At 40.8% G+C, this 16,853-nt stretch overlaps 1 pseudogene; it reads right to left on the bottom strand.

Moving 5' to 3' along the window:
- Positions 1 to 3,419: 3,419 nt before the first annotated feature.
- LOC116889097 lies at positions 3,420 to 4,272 on the bottom strand (annotated as a pseudogene).
- Positions 4,273 to 16,853: the final 12,581 nt, after the last annotated feature.

Raw genomic sequence — 16,853 nt, forward strand, 5'->3', positions numbered from 1 at the left:
GTGATTCTGACGAAGAAGTTGGAAAAAAAGTTACGAGGAAAAAGTTGTTCAGAGAAACCGTGAAGAAGCAAAAAGCCTTGTGAGACTTCTAGAGCTCCGCATCCTCCAAGCAGAGTAGCCACAGCAGAGATGATAACACGTTCCAGATTTAGCTGAGATATGTCAGTGTTGAGGACTTTAAAGGAAAAACTTCTGGTGAATTAGAATATTGGATGGACTCAGAAGGTGAAATGACACCAGGAGAAAGGTGTTTCTTTTTTTAATTTATGCATTTTATTGAATTTAGGAATTAAATTTAATGTACAATTATCATCATTCAATTAGTCATCATTCCTATTTCCCATCAGGTTTAAATGATTAATTTTATCTCTTGTGTCTATTAATTGTATGTGCACTTGTGTTGGGACACATGTGCCTTAGAACGTACATAATGGCTGAACACAACTTTTTGGGAGTTGTCTGTCCCCTTTATCATTTATGTCCCGGCATTGACATGAGGTTACTTGGCTTGGCGGCTAATGCCTTTGCTTGCTGAGCTGTGTCCATCTTGCATGTCCACTTTCCTAGGCGTATTCCTTTTACATCTGTCTACTGTTCCTTCTTTGGGCAGATTTAAGATTTGAAGGTATAGTATTAGTTACCATGGATTACCTCTTATATGAGAAGAAAAAAAAATGCTGAGGTTCTCAGCACAATAATATTGTTTACAGTCTTAGTGATTCCTTGTTCTGTGAATTCTTTTTTTCTTTATTAACTTGGTATTTCTTATTTACATTTCATTGTTATTCCTTTCCGGTTTCTAGCCAACATCCCCTAACCCTCCTCCTTCTATATGGGGTGTTCCTCCCATCCTCCCCATTACCTCCCCTCAATTAAAACAGACACAGAAGGAACACCCATTCAGAGCCTGCCCATGTTGGCCCCATACATATACAACCATCCAATTAGACAAGATGGATGAACAAAGAAGTGCAGGCCGACAGGGGCGGATGTAGATCTCTCCCGAGACACACAGCCAGAATACAGCAAATACAGAGACGAATGCCAGCAGCAAACCACTGAACTGAGAATGGGACCCCCGTTGAAGGAATCAGAGAAAGAACTGGAAAAGAGCTTTTTGAAGGGCCTGAGACCCCATATGTACAACAATGCCAAGCAACCAGAGCTTCCAGGGACTAAGCCACTACCTAAAGACTATACATGGACTGACCCTGGACTCTGACCTCATAGGTAGCAATGAATATCCTAGTAAGAGCACCAGTGGAAGGAAGCCCTGGGTCCTGCTAAGACTGAAGGTGTTTCTTTAAACATGGAACAGTGGGAGCCAGCTGAAGGACATAGAGCGATGGAGTAAGCAAAAGCTGTAAAATGTGATCTGTATGAAACCTGTACTGGTGTAGCTGTTTTAATCTGCCTTTTCACATTGGCTTTTGTTTTCTAAATGGTTTTTTCCATGCTGCTGTATATTTGGATTGTAGAACAATTTGTAAGGCACATACTTTTTTTTTAATGTGCATCATTTTGGAATATTTCAAAACCACAGGATAGGGAAAACTATTTTCAACAATAAAAAGAACTTTAGGGAATCGCTATCCCTGACTGTAATTGGAGGGCATTTGGGAGATAATGTGTTAATATAGTGCAGTGAAATTTCCTGGAATCAATGAAGGTGACCATAATGAGGACTCCGGAGGTAGTAGAGGAAAAGGAGTCTCAACTGGCCAGCTTTTTATAGGCAGGCAAATCTTCCACTGGTGGATCTAGTTGTATTCCATTGAGTTGTTGGCCAAGGGGTCCCGATCAACCCAAGTTGATGCTAAGACTAAGTATTACTCTTCTCAAACTGACAATGGAGCCCCACTGCTGCGGACAACATCCACACAATTCATTGAACATAAAGAAGTCGAGCTGGTGCCTATATGGAGACTTCACCCCTATGTTCTAGTCACTGATTCAAGAAGGTACTTCTAGCAAAAAGAAATATAAGCACCAATCCACACATAAAACCTTTGACCTATACTCTGTATCAGCCAGGGTTCTCTAGAGTCACAGAACTTATGGAATGTCTCTATATATTAAGGGAAATCATTTGAACGACTCAAGAGTCTGCAGTCCAATTAACCCAACAAAGAGCAGCTGTGAATGGGACGTACAAGAACCTAGTAGTTGCTCAGTCCCACAAGGCTGGTTATTTCAGCTGGTCCTCTATATAAGCTGGAATCCTGCAGCTCACAACAGTGAGCCTTCCTTCTTCCATCATTCTTAGGTAGGCCTCCAGCAGAAGGTATGGCCCAGATTAAAAGTATGAACCACCATACCTAGATTTGGAACTTACTCTGTCCCAGGCTGGCCTTGAACTCAGAATCTGCTTGCTTCCAGTCTCCTGGGATTACCTCACCTGGACCTAAGCTTTTCAAGGCCATTGCCTTAAGATCTGGATCAAAAGACTGTGTCATCCCCATATCAAGATCTGGGTCAGAAGTCTGTGTCTTCCAGCCTCAAGATCTGATTCACAGGTGTGCCTCCATATCTGGATTGTAGTTCATTCCAGATGTAGTCAAGTTGCCAACAAGGAATAGGCATCACACTGTCCCACCTACAAAATATACTAGAACAATTGTGGCACAGAACTTGTGGGAGTAGCCAACCCATGATTTCATAAGGCTTACTCCACAAGAAGGAGGCCATACCTGACACTGCTTGGGTAACAGAAACCAGACACTAGATATCCCAAAGACCAAACAGGACTGACCAAAAAAGTAAATAAAAATGATCTCTAATGATATTCTGCTATACTCATAGATACATAGATTGGTCCTTATCCAGTCATCATCAGAGAACGTAACTCTGGCAGCAGATGGGAACAGATGCAGAGACCACATCTACATACTATGCAGAAAGACTCTAAATTGGAGGTCCTCAGTCAAATTGTTCCCCCTTAGAGCTCAAGGAGGAGGCAGAAAGATTGAGAAGCCATGGAAATGGAGGACACCAGGAGAACAAGGCCTTCTGAATCAACTGATCAATGTGCATTTGAGCTTACAGAGGCTGAAGCAGGAAGCATAGGGCCTACATGGATCTATACCAGGTTCTTCGTATTTTTTTTTACTTTATTAAAATCTTGAGTTTATTTCACATGTGTATTTTTGTCTCCCTACCATTTCCACATCTGATCACCATTATTACTATGTCCTATAATAACATTCCATACATAGTTAAAACCAAGTAAAGGGTAGAGTTCCATCCTTGAAGACTGAACACGCATTTTAGACAACACATTCTTGGCAACTGAACCTATGCAACATTTATTCAACCCAGTAAGGAAAATTCTCACTTTGCAATATAAAAAGGACATCCAGATATCAACTATTACAGAAATGAAGTAAGACAAAATATTTCAAACTGTTTAAACCATTTTCTTAAAGAGACTTCTTCCACTGCCAGAGGTCTTGAATAGCCTCCTCGTCAGTCATCTGGGAAAACTTCACATAATTAATGAACTTGGCTTCTACTTTGGGAAGAGAATCACATTTTCTATACTTGCTTGCATTTTTGTTTTAATATCTTCTTTACAGAACTAGGTCCTTTTGGTGTTTTGGGAGTTTTTTCCTGCTTTTTTAAAGGACTCTTGACACTTTGATCTTGGTTTTGATGGTTTTAAGTCTTTTTCATTTTGGTTTGATTTTTGTGCATTTTTGGCTGGAATATCTCATACAAATTTCTTCACTGGAACCTTTTCTTCAGTTTCCTCTTTATCAAAATCATCATCTTCTTTATCACCTTCTTCATCTTCATCATGAAGTTTTACTTTTTGTGTGGCACTTTGTTACCACCTCCAGGAGCAGATCTCTTTCCCGACATGCCTAACAGTTTTATATCTTCTTCTTCATCATCTTCTGACTCTGCATCTTCCTCTACAGCTACTAGGTGCTGTCCACTAATATGCACAGGCCCTGAACCACACTTCAACCTCAAGACCACAGGTGGTGTCATTTCAGAAGTCCCCAAGGGAAACTGTTGGTTGTCAGACATTTCCAAAGTTGCCAGTGTTACTTTAATTGGGCTGCCTTCATGGTTCATTGCTTCTGCCTCACGATATGTAACTCATCTTTTGCCCTGCTCCTAACCTGAGCATTTTTTTAATGATAATTGGTGCTCATTTTCATCATTATCCACTTTAAAGTGATAGTCTTTGTCAGGCTTTGGTTCACAACTGGAAAGGTAGTTCTGAGGCCAAGAAGTTTTCATGTCCATGTCCATTGAGTCTTCCATGAGGTGGACGCACATACTTTGGCGTGGGAGAAGCCAGACGGAAAACAACTGCCTGCTGTCTTTGTGTATCTTTTATAGCTACCAGCTTAATATTTTTATGGAACTCCTGACCATGAGAACAAGTATGTCTCGGACTCCTTTGCCTGCTCTTGGAACTCTTTTCCTCCTGTTGGGTTGCTGTATTCAACTTTGGTATGAACAATTTTGCTTCATCTTACTAAACCTTATTTTGTCCTGTTTGGTTGTTATCTCTCAGAATCCTATACTTTTCTAAGGAGAGACAGAAAGGGAACGGATCCAGAGGGGATTAAAGATGGCAAGGAACTGGTGGAGTGGAGGGAAGGGAAGACGCTATATTCAGGATGTCGTTTATGAGAAAGGATTTTATTTTCAATTAAAAAATGAAGAACAAGACAAGAACGCAACCACAAAGCAACACATGCACACAAATTTCTGACCTTATTATATTCAGAAGATACATAAGGGCAAAGGCTTTTTCTTTTTTGTTCCCATATCACCAGCACCTAACACAGCAACTAATACATAACACTCAACAAATAGTTGTTGAACATGTTGTGGTTCAGGAATCACCACTAAAACCAAACACTGATCTCAGTTAAACAAGAATATTTTATTGAATGTATTCCATAATACTGAACATCCATGACCAAAAAAAAAAAAAAGACTGCAGTACTAGTCTGCTCTCAGATAAGCTTTGTATAGGAAGAACTAGGTTCAAAAGGTTCAAGGGCAAGGAAGGAAGCAGTTGGCTTTCTAGGCAAATTATTGTCAGCTAAACTTTAGGCTGATTGGTCCTGAGTAAGGGGGTGTGAAATGGTGGTGAAAGGGGAATTTTTAGAACATTGAGATAAAATCATGAGTATAATAATCATAACATTTTTGGCTTATTAGTAGCATTCTTTCAGTGTCAGCCACAAAAAAAACAAACAAACAAAAAAACAAAACATAATGAGCTCATGTAGGTACAGAAAGGGCTGCCTGGTGGTCAGCTCTAAGTCCAGCTGTTTTAGACACACCAGTTTATACTGAAAAAAGGCTATAGCTATTCTGAGGGTTGGGGGTGGTCAGATCATAACAGAATAAATTAGATCCTTGTCTACAAATTTGCTCTATATATCAAGATTTTTTAAAACTTCTTCCAGGAATCTGATGAAGTAAAAAGAACAAAGGGTTTCATCCATGACTGCACATCAGAAATATATAGCTCCCATCCCAGAAGTGCCAGTTCAATTAGCTTATAAGAGTTTTAAAATATACCTAGTCAAGTCAGGAATTTGGTGGCATCTGTCCCTTGGACTTCTCAAACTTAGAAGCACATTAGAGTTGCTTTTGGACTTTCAAAAAATATATATGATTACTTGCCCATCCCTCAGGGATTCCCATTCAGTTGAGATGAGGCTAAATCATGAGTGTTTCTAAGGTTCCTCCAGAATTGAAAAACAGTGTTTGTGTTGTTTCTGGCTCAGTTTAGCATTTCAAATATCTCACGTTGCAATGTTTTAACCCATAAACTCTTTCAAATACTCTTTGAAGAGTTAGTTTTAAACATGTAAGATGAGACTCTGTCTTGTACACTTAGTATAAAAAGTACCACTCACCTCACATGTAGTTAAGTCTTCATCAACTTTCCATTCCCTTTTGAATTGCCAAGGCACTTACTCCCGACTATTTTGTGATTTCTAGAACCATGCTCTTTCTCAATCCAAGAGTTAGTTAAGGCTCAGAGGAAATCGAGAGCCTGAGGACATTTCTGTGCCTTCCCACTTCCATGTTCTTCCCACTTCCACATCATTCTGCCACTTTCTGGTTCCAGATCCTGGAATTGTCCCTAAAGAAAACCGATGTGACAAAATGAATACACTACTACCACTACTCCCTTTAAGAACCCCTTTACCTTTCTTACTACCTTATCTTACAGAAGATCTACAGTATTTTCTTTACTCCAAGCCAAACATGGCTGACCATTTCTGTGTAAGCTGGGACACTTGAGTTCTTAAAGTGGTTCTACAAGGGAGCAAGGTGGCAGCGGCACACACCTTTGATTTCATCACTCAGGAGGCAGGAGGCTCTCTGAGTTCATGACCAGCTTGCTCTACAGAGCAAGTTCGAGGACAGCCAAGGCTACACAAAAGAAAACCTGTCTCTGGGATAACAAAAGTTTTTCCAAGGGAAGCTCAGGCCCAAATTCATGTGTGAAGCTAATCCTGGTGATAATGAAGAATAGTCAAGTCTCAGAGGCCGAAAGTCCCAAAGAATAATTTTGGAGACTGTGATGCAAAGTCTGATGACATCATGGTGGTGTTATTTATGTTTGTCATGTTCAATGTCCAAAGAAGGGCAGAAGTCTTCACAAAATCACCTTTGAACATACGGGTGTCCTCAACAATGTACATTGTTTGGATGATAACAATGCCCAATCTGTTTCTAACACAGTTCTCATTTTGCATAGAAAAATTTTGTGTACTCAGTCCCCATGAAGTGGCTCTCCTAGCTTGCAATAGCACTATCCACCACCAATGTGGCCCTTAAAGATTACTGCAAATATTGATTGTCATTTTCAGGTTGTTATGCAGCTCTCTGACTTGAACCACACAGCAGAGGAGTGACAGACACTAGAAGTACACTTATTAGGGACCACTGTGTATCAAGCATTCTGCTAAGGGCTCAGCTTGCTTCTCCCCTATGGGGTATTACTTCTATGTGACTGCCAAGGCCTGGAGTGAGACAGCTTATGACTCTCTGTCCTTCTGGAATGATGTCCTACTGCACAGAAGAGAAAATAGAGGTTGCACAGTCAGCCCACTGTAGAGATAGGCTGAAAGTCCCTGTCACAGAGCTTGTGACTTTCATCCCACACACATTTTTCCTCCTGCCAGCCTGGCAATTCAGTTCAGTCACCACTGCATGCAAGCGTTCAATGGAGAGAAAAAGGAACCCAGCCAGCTTTCAAGTGATGCGACCAATCATGTTGTAAAATCCCAGCATTTCCTTGGACACATTCCCCCTCCCTGCCCTGATAAGTTCATCACTATAAGAACTCATGGAACAGAATTTTTAGTCAAATAACATATCTTTGCTCTGACACAGCTGTCCAAGAAAGAAATACATGAATGGTCAAAACTGTACTGAGACATTTTAAAAGGCCCTATAGAATCAGAATTTATTAAAAATTACACTTTAGGGATAGGGGTGTAGCTCAGTTGGTAGAGTACATGACTAGTATGCAGGACGCCCTGAGTTTAGCACCCAGTAACACATAAACTAAGCATGGTAGCTCATACCAGAAAATCTAGCACTTAGCAGGCAGAGGCAAGAGGTTCAGAAATTTATTGGCTACATAGTGAGATTGAGACCATCCTGGGCTGGAGAGATGGCTCTGACATTATTTATTTGCTGCATAATCATGAGGACTGGAGTTCAGACCCCAGAACCAGCTTAACATGCTGGGTATCCTGCATATACCTGTAACCCTAACTCTTAGGATGGAGACAAGAAGATAGCTGGGTCTTGTTAGGCTTGCTGGCTTCCAACCTAGCTGAAAAATGTGAGCCTCGGGTTCAGAAAGAGGCCTTGTCTTGAAGGAAGACATGAGGAGTGACAGAGTATGTCCTAAGTAAGTTTCTGGCACACACACACACACACACACACACACACACACACACACACACACACACAAATAAATCATTAAAAAAACAGTGATGAGAGTCCCAACTTACCTCCAGACCTGCCCACTCAGCCTCTTTGGGAAACAATGTCTAGGAATTGCCCTTTTTTTTTTTTCCAGATCGTTCCATTTCAAGCAAACCTTAATTTTTCCCTCCAGTGATATTTTTCAGACTACTTCCCTTGCAGCACATACTTTAGTCCTGTAACTAAGTCTTTGCCTTACATTTTCACATAACAGAGCTTCCCATTCACACGTTTGTATGTAACCCCTATAGCTTTTGTCCTCATTAATTTTTAGAGCATTCTTGTTATTTAAAACTACCAGCACATTCTAGTAGCTCATTAAAAAGTTCCCAACTTATCCAGATGATAAATTACCGTCTGCTATTTCAGCTTGGAACATTTTTTTCTGAAAAAGATCCTTCTATTGAAAATGTGGTTTTTTTTTTCACATCACATATCCTGATTATAGTTTTTTCCCTCCCTCCGCTCTTCCCAGTTCCTCCTAACCTCACCTTCCATCCTGATCCATCCCTTTTCCTGTCTCCCTCTCCCTCCTCCTTTCCTCCCTTCCCCTTCCTCTCCTCCCCCCACCTCATTTGTAAACAAACAGGCCCCTTTGCTGAAGATAACACAGACACAACTCATTGAACATGGAGAAGTCATACTGGTGTCTACATAGAGCTTTCACTCCTCCGTGCTAGTGTCTTTGGTACAGGAAGATATTCTGCATGCAGCCAAAAGAGAAACCCCAACATAACCTCAAACCCTTTGATCTACAATGATGTCTTGTCTGCAAGATACACTGGTGCATCTTGTGGGAGTAACTGAATGATATCTAATTTGACTATATTATTATCTAAGAGATAATAAGGAAACAAAATATACTAAGACAAAGAGAAGGTACAGACTCCCTTGTTCTCATACTCAGGAATGCAGAAAAACACAAAACTGGAAAACATAAATACACAAAGGACCAGATGCATGCCTGTGCATGCTGCCTCAGTCCCTTTGAGTTCATATGAGTTTTGCTCATGTTAATTTAGAGGGCCTTATTTTCTTGATGCCTTCCATCCCCTTTGGCTCTTATACTATTCCTGCCTTTTCTTCCACAGGGTTCCCTGAGCTGTGAGGAGAGGGATTCGATGAAGACATTTGATGTGGAGCTGAGTATTTCAAGGTCTCTCAATCTCTGTGTAATGTCTGGCTGTGCTTTATTTCCATCTGTTGCAGGAGGAAGCCTCTCTGATGATGGTCGAGCAAGGCATTTATCTAAGAAGAGTTTAGCAGAATGTCATTAGGAGTCACTTTATCACATTTTTGAACAGTATTATTTAGTTTTCCCCTAGGTCCCTGGGCATCTGGTCTCAGGTTCTCAATCATCCAAGTAGTGTCAGGTATGGGTTAGACCTTCAGTCAAATCAGATATTGCTTGGTTACTCCCACAATAGTAGCTTTTTTTTTTCTTTTAATAGATATTTTTTATTTACATTTCGATTGTTAACCCCTTTCCCTGTTTCTCAGACATAAGCGCCCCCATCCCCTCTCCCTCCCCTTCTTCTATAAGGGTATTCTAATCCCCAACCATCCCCCTTCCTTCCCCCACCCGCACATTCCCCTACACTGGGGGGTGGGGGGGTCGAGCCTTGGGAGGACCAAGGGCTTCTCCTTCCATTGGTGTCCAACAAGGCCATCCTCAGTTACAAAGGCAGATGGAGCCATAGGTCAGTCCATGTATAGTTTTGGGGTAGTAGCTTAGTCCCTGGGAGCTCTGGTTGGTTGGCATTGTTGTTTATATGGGGTCTCAAGCTCCTTCAGCTCTTTCCATCTTTATCTAATTCCTCCAACCAGGATCCCGTTCTCAGTTCAATTGTTTGCTGCTAGCATTCACCTCTGTATTTGACATGTTCTGGTTGTGTCTCTCAGGAGAGATCTATATCCAGCTCCTGTCAGCATGCACTTCTTAGCTTCATCAATCTTATCTAGTTTTGGTGGCTGTATTATATATACATTTTTGTTACCCCATTTAAGAAGGAGTGAAGTATCCACATTTTGGTCATCCTTTTTCTTGAACTTCATGTGATCTGTGAGTTGTATCTTGGGTAATTTGAGCTTTTGGGCTAAAATCTATTTATCAATGAGTGCACACCATGTTTGTTTTTCTGTGACTGGGTTTCCCTCACTCAGGATGACATTTTCTAATTCAATCCTTTTGCCTATGAATTTCATGAAGTAATTGTTTTTGTTAGCTAAGTCGTACTCCATTGTGTAAATATACCATACTTTCTGTATCCATTCCTCTATTGAAGAGCATCTGGGTTCTTTCCAGGTTGTTGCTATTAAAAATAAGGCTGCTATGAACATAGTGGAGAATGCGTCTTTGTTGTATGTTGAAGCATCTTTTGGGTATATGCCCAGGAGAGGGATAGCTGGATCCTCAGGTAAGGCAATGTCCAATTTTCTGAGAAACCTCCAGACTGATTTCCGGAGTGGTTGTACTGAAAGGTAAAAGTTTTAGAATTGTCCCCCTAGACAAAGTTTAGAGCAGAACAAGTTAGGCCCCAGAATTGTATGTTCCAGGAAGCCTCTCCTAGGGCCATAGAATAGATAATTACAACGGCTGGTTCAACAGGTTTCTCCCAGGAACTAGCTGATCATAAAGTTAAATTAAAATCTTAGAGAACAATCTTGAGAAGCAGGAACCTTCTCCCAGGAACTAGCGGACCATAAAGTTAAACAATCTTGAGAAACAGGAAGCTCCCCTTTGTGATTTTTCACTGGTATTCTCGACATTTTCCAATGACACCCTCCCTACCCCCTTGGGTTGCGGTTTCTTCCTTTAAATTCCCCTTGTCTTAGCTACTGGTCATTGAACTCCATTGCTCCTGTGTGGGATACGAGTCTTGACCCCAGTGCACTGGTTCCGGTTAATAAACCTCGAGTGATTACAGCAAGGACGGTCTCACGTTAGTTCTTGGAGGGTCGTGTCATCCTGAGACTTAAGCGAGGGTCTCCCCACTCTGGGGGCCTTTCAGTACCAGTTTGCAATCCCACCAACAATGGAAGAGTGTTCCTCTTTCTCCACATCCTCACCAGCATCACCTGAGTTGTCACCTGAGTTTTTATCTTAGCCATTCTGACTGGTGTGAGGTGGAATCTCAGGGTTCTTTTGATTTGCATTTCCCTGATGATGTTGAACATTTCTTTAGGTGCTTCTCAGCCATTAGATATTCCTCAGCTAAAAATTATTCATTTTGCTCTGTACCCCATTTCTTAAAAGGGTTATTTGGCTCTCTGGAGTCTAACTTCTTGAGTTTTTTGTATATTTTGAATATTATCCCTCTATCAAATGTAAAGATCTTTTCCCAATCTGTTGGTTGCCGTTTTGTCCTAATGACAGTGTCCTTTGCCTTACAGAAGCTTTGCAGTTTTATTCGGTCCCATTTGTCGATTTGATCTTAGAGCATAAGCCATTGGTGTTTTGTTGAGGAAATTTTCCCCAGTGCCCATGTGTTTGAGACTCTTCACCAATTTTTCTTCTATTAGTTTGAGTGTATCTGGTTTTATGTGGAGGTCCTTGATCCACTTGGATTTAAGCTTCGTACAGGGAGATAAGAATAGATCGTTCTTCTACATGCTGGCCTCCAGTTGAACCAACACCATTTGTTGAAAATGCTGATACCACTGCACCAGCATATCTTGCAGGCAGGTCCCCAATGTAGGTCAAAGGGATTGTGGTTGTATTGAAGTTTCTCTCTTTTGGCGGCATGCAGAGTACCTTCCTTTACCAAAGACACTAGCATATAGGAGTAAGGGCTCTATGCTAGACTAGACTAGACTATGTTCAATGAATTTCCTAGGTGTCACCCTTAACAGTGGGGCCTTGCTATTAGGTTGTGAAGAGCAATCTATAGTGTTTGCAACCGCCTGGGTTGTTTGGTTTAATTAGGTGTAACCCAATCCTAGTACTGGAAGCTTCAGTTGGTGACAAGAGATGTTGAGTTGTAGCTCTGTCTCCCCCATAAAATTTCAGTTTCATTTAGGTCACCTTCATATATGTTTTTGTGTGTGTGTGTGTGTGTGTGTGTGTGTGTGTGTGTGTGTGTGTGCATGAGAGAGAGAGAGAGAGAGAGAGAGAGAGAGAGAGAGAGAGAATTTCTACTGAATTAGGTTTCCATACTACCCCATAATTTTAGCTATTTCTCCCCATATTCTCCCCTATGACCCACTCTTCCCTCCACCTCACTACTTGACCTTCACATTCCAGTTTCCCTCACCTACACATCCGTAACTATCCTATTTCCCTTTCCTAGGGAGATCTATACATTCCCCAACCCTTAATTCCTTAGTCTATACCTACCCTCTGCGGTTCTATGGGTTGTATCTTGGTTATCATTGACTTAAAAAGCTAATACCCACATATAAGTGAATACATACCTTATTTGTCTTTATCTGGAATACCTCACTCAGAATGATTTAAGTCCAATTTTATCCATTGATCTGTAAATTTCATGATTTCACCTTTTTAAATGCATAATTACCAAATTTTATTTTCCTTTTATGCTTATTATGTCTCATTAGGGAAATCAGACAAATAAGTGATCTAAGTCATTTTAGGGTACCTAAAGGACAACTTGGGAAGAAAATTGTTTATCTTCTTTTTTAAGCATTATAGGCTGTTTTTATTGTATGTTTAAGGCTCATTACTTTATGCCAAAATACTTAAAAAAAACTCTTGAATATTTTATTTATTTACATTTCAAATAATATTCCCTTTCTGGGTTTCTTATCCAGAAACCCTCTATTCCATCCCCCCTCCCTCTGCTTCTATGATGGTGCTCCCCACCCACACACCCACACCTGTTGTGGTTTTCCCTGAAGTTATCTGTATTTTGATGCTAATTCCACTGCAAGGAAAGCTGCCTAGTCAAGTACTCAGGAATCAGGTGACTTCACCAGAGCCTCCCCATTAAATTTGTAAAGTACAGGTGAGGGGCAGGTACAGGATAGAAGGAGGCCTATCATTGGAGGAGAAGGAAGGATGGGCGGGGGAGAGGTTTGAAGGAAGAGGAGGAGACTAGAAGAGAAAGGAAGAGACAAGACAGAGGGGAGGGTGAAAAGCCATGGAAGGTGATGTTAAGATTCTGCTCTGTGTATTTACAGGTTGTTTTTAATGTTCTCAAGGGATGGATGGTACCGGGCTTTGTATGTTTAAGTGGGCAATTATATCTTATCAATTGGATCGAAGATTATTGTGTTGTGTGTTCTTTTATGTGAGGGTTTGAGTGTAGGAAAGTATGTGACTGGGATGTGTTTCCGCCCAGATATCTAGCAGACATCTTGGGGCACTGAGGTGCCGGAGCTAGCGAGGAAAAAGACACTACCGTTTTTTATTTTTATATTTATACAACAACACACACCCACCTCCATGCCCTGGCATTCCCCCACACTGGGGCATTGAGCCTTCATAGGACCGAAGACCTCTCATTCCATGCTGCCAGAACAAGGCCATCCTCTGCTACATATGTGGCTGGAGCCATGGTCATCCATGTGTTGGTGGTGGTTTAGTCCATCTGAGCTCTGGGGTGTCAGGTTGGTTGATATTATTGTTCTTCCTATGGGGCTGCAAAACCCTTCAGCTCCTTCAGTCATTTCTCTAACTCCTCTATTGGCGTCTCTGTGCTCAATCCAATGGTTGGCTGTGAGCATCCACATCTGTATTTGTCAGGCTCTGGCAGAGCCTCTCAGGAGACAGCTATATCAGGCTCCTGTCAGAACGCACTTCTTGGCATCAGCAATATTGTCTGAGTTTGGTGGCTGCATATGGGCTGGATCCCCAGGTGGGGCAGTCACATGCATTCCTTCAGTCTCTGCTCCACATTTTGCCTCTGAATTCCTGTAGACAGAAGCAATTCTGGGTTAAAATTTTGGAGATGAGTTGGTGTCCCCAATCCCCAACCAAGGGCCTTGCCTAACCTCTGGATATGGTCTCTACAGGTTCTCACCTTTGTTGGGCATTTCAGCTAATCTAATCCCTGTTGGGTCCTGCAAGACTCTCTTTCCTGGCCTCTGGGACTTGCTGGTGCCTACCCCCAGTTCCCCATCCTCCATTGCTACACACCACTGTTCAAATTCCTGACCCTCTATACATTATCCCCATCTCCTCCCATACCTGATCCTGTTCCCATTTTCCTCTCCCCATCCTCTCTTCCTCCAAAGTGCCTCCTACCCTCTACCTCCCATGAGTATTTTGTTCCCCCTTCTAAGAAGGACTGAATCATCCACATTTTTTTCTTCCTTCTTCTTGAGCTTCATATGGTCTGTGAATTGCATCTTGGGTATTTCAAGCTTTTGGAGCTAATATCCACTTATTGGTGAGTGCATGCCATGTCTGTTATTTTGTAACTGAGTTACCTCACTCACTATGAAATTTTCTAGTTCCTTCCATTTGGCTGAGAATTTCATGAATCCATTGTTTTTAACAGCTGTGTAGTGGTACTTCATTATGTAAATGTGCCACATTTTCTCTGTTCATTCCTCCATTGAGGGAAATCTGGGCTCTTTCCAGCTCTTGGTTATTATAAATAAGTCTGTTATGAACATAGTGGAGCATGTGTCCTTCTTATATATTGAAGCATCTTTTGGGAATATGCCCAGGAGTGGTATAGCTGGGTCCTCAGATAATACTATGTCTAATTTTCTGAGGAACCTCCAGACTGGTTTCCAGAATGGTTGTACCAGTTTACAATCCCACCAACGATGGAGGAGTGTTCTTCTTTCCCCACGTTCTTGCCAGCATCTGCTGTCACCTGAGTTTTTTATCTTAGCCATTGTGACTGGTATGAGGTAGAATCTCAGGGTTGTTTTGATTTGCATTTCCCTGATGACTAAGGATTTTGAACATTTCTTTAGGTGCTTGTCAGCCTCATTGCAAATTCTTTGTTGAGCTCTCTACCCCATTTTTTAACAGGTATTTAGTTCTCTGTAATCTAACTTCTTGAGTTTTTTGGGTATATTGGATATTAGCATTCGAATTTAGGATTGGTAAAGATCTTTTCCCAATCTGTTGGTTGCTGTTTTGGCCTCTTGACATTGTCCTTTGCCTTACAGAAGCTTTGCAATTTTATGAAGTCTCTTTTGTCAATTCTTGATCTTAAAGCATAAGCCATTGTTATTCTGTTCATGTGTTTGAGGCTCTTCCCCACTTTCTCTTCTATTAGTTTGAGTGTATCTGAGTTTGATGTGTAGATCCTTGATACACTTGGACTAAAGCTTTGTACAGGGTGATAAAAATGGGTCAATTTGCATTCTTTTACATGCTGAGCTCCAGTTGAACCAACACAATATGTTGAAAATGCTATCTTTTTTCCACTGGATGGATTTAGCTCCTTTGTCAAAGATCAAGTGAGCATAGGTTTGTGGGTTCATTTCTGGGTCTTCCATTCTATTCCATTGATTGACCTGCCTGTCTCTGTACCAGTACCATGGCTTTTTTTTTTATCACAATTGCTCTGTACTACCACTTGAGGTCAGGGATGGTGATTCCCCCAGCTCATTTATTGTTGAGAAGAGTTTTCGCTATCCTGGGTTTTTTGTTATTCCAAATGAATTTGCAAATTGCTCTTTCTAACTCTGTGGGGAATTGAGTTGGAATTTTAATGAGGATTGCATTCAATCAGTAGATTGCTTTTGGTAAAATGACCATTTTTACAGTATTAATCCTGCCCATCCATGAGCATGGAAGATCCTTCCATCTTCTGGGATCTTCTTCATTTTCTTTCTTCAGAGACTTAAAATTCTTGTCATACAGATCTTTCACTTCCTTAGTTAGAGTCACAGTGAGGCATTTTATATTATTTGTGACTATTGTGAAGGGTGTCGTTTCCCTAATTTCTTTCTCAGCCTGTTTATCCTTTGAGGAGAAGAAGGCTACTGATTTGTTTGAGTGAATTTTATACCCAGCCACTTTGCTGAAGGTGTTTATCAGACTTAGTAGTTCTCGTGGAACTTTTGGGATCACTTTAAGTATACTATCATATCATCTAAAAATGGTTACATTTTGACTTCTTCTTTCCAATTTGTATCCCTTTGACCTCCTTTTGTTGCCTAACTGCTCTGGCTATATCGAACAGTTAGGGGAGTGGCAGCCCCTCTCTACTCCCTGATACTGGATTGCTTCTTGTTTCTCTCTATTTAGACATGATACCAGGTACCAAAATTAAATCAGGATCAGATAACCATCCAAACAGTCCCATTACCCTAAAGTAATAGAAGCAGTCATTAAAAGTCTCCCAAACCAAAAAAAAAAAAAAAAGCCCAGGACCAGATGGGTTTAGTGCATAATTCTATCAGACCTTCAAAGAAGACCTAATACCAATACTCTTCAAACTATTCCACAAAATAGAAACAGAAGGAACACTACTAAATTCATTATTTGAAGCCACAATTATGATTGTGCCTAAACCACACAAAGACCCAACAAAGAAAGATAACCTCAGACCAGTTTCCCTTATTAATATCATTATAAAAATACTCAATAAAATTCTTGCAAACCGATTCCAAGAACACATGAAAATGAGTCCACATGACAAAGCAGGTTTCATCCCCTGGGGTGCAGAAATCCATCAATGTAATCCATTATGTAAACTAACTCAAAGTCACCACATGATCATTTCATTAGATACTGAGAAAGCATTTGACAAATTTCAACACCCCTTCATGTTAAAAGTCTTGAAAAGATCAGGAATTCAAGGCCCATACCTAAACATAGTAAAAACAGTATACAGTGAACCAGTAGTCAACATCAAACTAAATGATTTCACTTTTTAAAGGCCAATGACCAAATATTTCACTATTCAATATTTCTGACACTTTTCCTTATGATGATTTTATTT

Source organism: Rattus rattus, chromosome X, assembly GCF_011064425.1.
Source record: "Rattus rattus isolate New Zealand chromosome X, Rrattus_CSIRO_v1, whole genome shotgun sequence".
Classification (NCBI taxonomy): Eukaryota; Metazoa; Chordata; class Mammalia; order Rodentia; family Muridae; genus Rattus; species Rattus rattus.